Here is a 5,955-nt window from a genome sequence, read left to right on the forward strand (position 1 = left end):
AAAAGGAGATGACATGGGTGGAAAAAGAGTAGAAAGTAGATGTGACATGTTACTAAAAAAAAAGAAAAAACAATAGTATGTAGATTAAAAAAAAAACAAATTAAAAAGAAAAATGTGTAGATTGAAAAGAAACGGAGGGATTAGATCCGATTATCATTAACATGTGTATTCGGGATTATGCAGCAGCAAATTATGGTAGGATCAAAGTGAAAAGTTCGATGCATAAAATAGCGAAATTATATGAAGTACTTGAAGTTTAGGTCCTTTTCTAGAATGATCCTCACGTTTACAAGTTTGTTTCAGGTAATATATACAAATATATTAAAAGGCGTGCGTGACAATGCATGTCACGTGTCATCCTCAATCTGCCATTAGAATTTTGCCACATGTTGATTTAAAAAATGTGAAAGTATTGTGTCAGACCGTCTGACACAATACATTTGGTCGGACCATCGTCATCGCCGTCGTCGATTTCTCTCTCCTCCTGCTCTTCCGCCATATCTGAAGAAATTAAGGATATTTATGTAAATTATGTAAGACCAGCCACATCATTTGAAGATATACTAATGGGCAATGGCACAAACTGACTTACCGATGACAACATCGCGATGGTGAGCCTCATCTGCCGAACAACCATGACAACATCCCTAAGAGTAGAGTCAGGGGACAGCTCCGATAGTCAATAGCAATGGCAGGAGCATGAACATTCTTGATGTTGCCATTGTCAATCTCCTTAAGGAACTCAGTGTAAGACACTAGTAGAAAAACGACGATTTACGTCCCCTGATTTGCGTCGCATTGAAACGGAAATGACGCAAAAGGGTCATTTGCGTCGCACACGAAGAAGAGTGCGATGCACATCATATGTAAGTGAGCACCAGTATGAGCTATATGCGTCGCATATACCATATGTGCGTTGCAAGAAACCAATGTGCGTCGGACCTGCAGGCACATACGACGCAAATCAAGAACCCATTTTGCGTCGGACATCATGACCCGTCCGACGCAGATCCGTGGCCCATTAACCCGCCACTCTCACTCACTACCTATTAAACCTAAAAACCTATACTCTCAGCCGCTTCTTTCATTTAATCTAACCCTAAATCCCGCGGCGCTCTCTCTCTCTCCCCACCCCCTCACTCACTCCATTAACGCGCGGCTCTTGATCTTCTCTCTCTTCTCTCTCTCCCTCCGTCCCTCACTCCATTTCAGGGTTCCATTTCCTCCTTCGTTAAATTTCGTTCATTCAGCATTCTTTTTTATTTCGTTAAATTTCGTTCGTGAATTACAATTGTTCGTTCTCCATTTCAGTTCATTTCGTTCATTCGCACTCCATTTCAGTTGTTCGTTCGTGAATTACAATTACGGATTTCGTTCTTCGCACTTCAAGATGAAGGTAAGTTGTTTATTTTTCGTTTTTCTTCTTTTTTGCATGTTTTAATTAGTTATTTGACATTTTTTCAGATCTGTTTGAAGACCGTCTTTTTTTCGACATTTCTTCGCTTTTCCAGTTCGAATTTCCAGAAATTTCACAAAGAACAACTGAGGAAGAGCCATAAATTCCAGAAATTTTGTTGTTGTATTATGAGCACCAAGAAGCCAGAATGAGCGGTTCAATTTTTAGAGTATTTTTTAGGATTTTTAGAGTATTTTTTGATTGGATTAACAGATTGTTGCTATAATTTTTCATTGTATTTCATATTCTTTCAGATCTGTATTTTTTTTTAGTTTCTTTGTTGTTTTTAGTTCTTGATATTGTACATATTTTTTCTAATTTCGCGATGTGTTCGCTTCTTGATTTTGTTTTTAGTTCTTAATTTCTTTGTTGTTTTTAGTTCTTGATCTTTAGTTGTTCGCTTCTTGATTTGTTGTTTTTAGTTCTTGATTAATGCACTCGAAAAACACAGTATTCTTGACGCTCCTCTTCCCAATTTTTGAATTGTTGTATCTCTGTTGTACCATTCCAAGGTTTTTTAATTAAAAAAAAATTTTTTTTTTAAAAAAAATTGTAATTTGCGTCGCACGTAGCCCTATGTGCGACGCAAATCACTAACGTTTGAGCTTGGTGTTGGGCTGGGTAGCCATCTGCGTCGCACCGTATACAACGTGCGACGCAAATGGCTAACTAATCTGCGTCGTTTCCACATACGACGCAGATCGTTTCTGAGTCATTTGCGTCGAGGGCTTTGGCGTCGCACCATAGTCCGACGCAAATAGGCGCCTCACATCCGACGCAAATTGCCTTTTCTGTACTAGTGAGAGTGAATGAATTTCTTTCAAGTTTAATAGTTTTTCTTGTAGTCGAATTTTTCTTTTCAGTTAGTCGAATCATTCTTTCAGTTCGTTGGTCTATTCTTTCAGTTGGTTGGTTTATCCTTTCATTTGGTTACTTTATTCTTTCAGTTGGTTATTTTATTTTTTCAGTTGGTTCCTTTATTCTTTCAGTTCGTCCCTTAATTCTTTCAGCTCGTTACTTTCATTTAGACCTGAGTTACTTTCATTTAGACCTAAGTTACTTTCATTTAGACTAACTGAAAAAAATGAAGACTACCTGAAAAAAAATGAAGACTACCTGAAAAAGAATGAAGACTACCTGAAAAAAAATAAAGACCAACTGAAACCCAAGTAAGTCTAACTGAAGCACAAGAACCAACTGAAAAAAAAAAAGAAGACTAACTGAAAGAAAATGAAGACTACCTGAAAAAAAATGAAGACTACCTGAAATAAAATAAAGACCAACTGAAACCCAAGTAAGTCTAACTGAAGCAGAAGAACCAACTGAAAAAAATGAAGACTACCTGAAAAAAAAATGAAGACTACCTGAAAAAAAAATAAAGACCAACTGAAACCCAAGTAAGTCTAACTGAAGCACAAGTGCTTCTAACTGAAGTCGTCCGACGAGAATATTGTGTCGGACGAGTCCGACACAATACGAACTCTTAAAAAATATACATGCTAAAGCCACCCCTGACCTCAAATAAGGATTTTCAAAGATTTACAAGCTAATCTAACATTTTTTAGTGATTCATGTTTCCACGCAATTATAGATATGTGTTGTAATTAGTAATGTGGAAGTTACTTTGTTAATGCCTTCTTCTCACCATAAAGTTTATTTTTCTTATTTGATTTCTTTTTTACAATCATTCCCTTGCTCATTCTCTCCTTTCAAAATTCACCATGATCATTAGAGTTCTCTACGGGCCTGTTCTCCCCAGCTTATTTTCAGTTCAGTTCAGTTCAATTCGGTTTTGGTTCGGTTCAGTTCAGTTCAGCTCTAGACAATACTTTTACTCTCACATATCACTATTCATTTCAATTTAATTCAGTTCAATTCAAATCAGTTCTGCTATTTTACGCCGAAGAGAACAAACCCTACTTCGTAATTAATGGTGTAGCGTTACAAATTATTCTTGATGCTAATCAAATCCTATTGTTGTTGTTCGAGAATACGAATCAGGAGATGAAGTTCAAAGGAACAAATGACATATTAATAAGAATTAATATAAATTTATCACTACACCAAGTGATATCTGGTGAAATCATTTTAAAATTAAATTATTAATATATGAAAAATATAAGTACTCGGGACATTTTCCGGGCCTAAAAACTAGTTTTTGTATTTTAATCATTGTTGTTAAAATCCCGATTCGAATCTTACGATTCTATGATTTTCTGATCCTGGAGGACCGCACCGATCCCGATCCTACGTAGGATCTTAATTTTGTAGGATCTTTCGATCTTGTCCAACCACAAAAAATCACATGGTAGGATCTTAACACGATTCTACGATCCTACGACTCTACGATCCGATCCTACCGTATAAAAATCATAAAGTAATTTCACATATTATATTTCTCCTATTAGATTTTGGTCGCATGTTACTTCAATCTTATAGTATTGAAAAAAATTGTTATTAATATGTCTAAATTTTTCACATGAGGTTCTCACCATATTTTAGTATAATTATCTTTATTTCACCGAATTGTAGGATCTTACGATCTTACAATCCGATGCCACCGATTCGATTCTACCAACCCCTACGATCCAAAGTAGGATCATTAAACTTGACGAAAATGTCTATTGTAAAGAATGTAGACGGTCTCTTTGGCTTATTTCCGTGAGCGGCCATTAGGCGAAGAAAGATAAAAGCACCCGGTAAACATTAATTTAAAAATAAGTTAATTTCAATATTTCGAAGAATTATTTGGTACTATTATAAGTATGAATGTTTCACATTTATATCTAATAAACTCCAAAAATTTGCTACAACCTCACTTGAGTGCTACTAATTGTGAGAAAAATTGGGTTGTTATTCAGCTTGCAATTAGTTTTATTTCTAATGTTTTCAGCTTAATTCGCTAATGCTTCATATCATACTAATAAGTTGAGCTTCATACGAAGAGGAGAAACAAATTGGCACAAAGTAGATTTTATAACATTGTTTGTGAAATTAAATCATGCTTCGCAACGTCAAATATGATAGCATAGATATCGTTGATCCAATTCTTTCAAAAGAGATTGATGATAGTAACGAGTGGCTACTTGGAAGAATAGATGATAACTCTTCTGACAAAGATAATATTTTGTGTTTGAGGATGAAAACTTGACATGCGTGCATTTGGTACAACTTCTGGAACTCATGGGCCTAGTTATACGACTAGAGCTAGCATCAAGGCTAGCAAAGGTCTTGCTAGTAGCTCCACCACTAGAGATGCTCGTAAAGTCACGGTGTTGGACGATGACAAGGACTTCAATGGAGATGAAGACTATGAAGAATTGAAACTATTAAAACGGCATCGAGAGGCTATCATATGAGCCTGATGAACCTGGTCCCTATTTACCTTTATAACACGGCACCAACGGAAGTGGCCTGCTCCTTCTCGAATATCATTTTATGGGTCTTTAATATAATAAGAAATACTCAATGGTAATTGTAACTTTTGAAATTTTCACTTTGGTAACTAAAGTAAACTAAACTTTAACTATCAATGGTAGCTCTGTGATTTTTGTTGTACTTGAAAATTTGGTATTAGTAATAATTTATCGCTATATACAATCGGCAAAAGGATTGTTTATAAAATAATTAAGGTTTTTAAACTAGAATAGCATAACTTTCTCTAAAATAAATTGTTTTTCCTTTATCTCTCACTTAACCTATTAACTTCCCATATTTAGCAAGTAATGTATGCAAATAATTTTTTTAAAGGAAATTTATGTTTACCTAAACACTAAAACCTCACTTAGTATGAAAACGACGCTTTGAAACGATTGTGTTTAACGAAAAATAGTTAATAATACTACTTTCTCAGTTATAATCATAAACACAGGACTACCATTGAGAAATTAAATTAAATTTGGCTAATAATGAAAAAAGCCAAAATTAAAGGTTTCCATTGAAAATTTCCCTAATATAATATCTATGTTGAAAAAGTATTACAATGCTTTTATATTTGATTTCTAAGTTTTTTTTTGTCATCAACGGTGCACCTCGCCTATGGGATGAATGCGCCTTAACTTTGAGCCTTGCACCTCACGCCTTTTAAAACAAAGGACACTATGAAATCATACATTTCAAAACATTTATGAAGTAGACACAACTTTTTAATTCATCTTCCTCAACAGTATTACAACAAATTACTATGCAAAATATTTTGATAACTATGTGCATTCACAAGTTCACAAACCAATTTAGTATGAGCTCATTTTGGGTTTGTTGAAACAATTTAGCACGAGTGATTGTGTAGGAGTCAATTTTGCCACACCTACCAGGCTACCATCAGAGTTAAAAACCCTTTCATCATCTTACCCTCCTGATCTAAAAATGCAGCTAAACTTGCACAGATGAAATTCAGTAATACAGGGATAACAAAGTGCAAAATTTGCAGATCTTCCCATGTCCGAACACCAAGAACTAATCAAAATCACAGGAAAACCACTGTAAAGATAGACTATCTC

General features: G+C 35.0%; 1 long non-coding RNA gene across 1 annotated transcript; it reads left to right on the forward strand.

The window, feature by feature from the left end:
* The first annotated feature begins 1,110 nt into the window (after window positions 1-1,110).
* LOC125499427 (uncharacterized) lies at window positions 1,111-1,713 on the forward strand. Its single transcript, XR_007276311.2, has 2 exons — window positions 1,111-1,396; window positions 1,465-1,713. It is a non-coding gene; the product is annotated as an uncharacterized LOC125499427 (long non-coding RNA).
* Window positions 1,714-5,955: the final 4,242 nt, after the last annotated feature.

The sequence above is a fragment of the Beta vulgaris genome, chromosome 7 (assembly GCF_026745355.1).
Source record: "Beta vulgaris subsp. vulgaris cultivar EL10 chromosome 7, EL10.2, whole genome shotgun sequence".
Classification (NCBI taxonomy): domain Eukaryota; kingdom Viridiplantae; phylum Streptophyta; class Magnoliopsida; order Caryophyllales; family Amaranthaceae; genus Beta; species Beta vulgaris.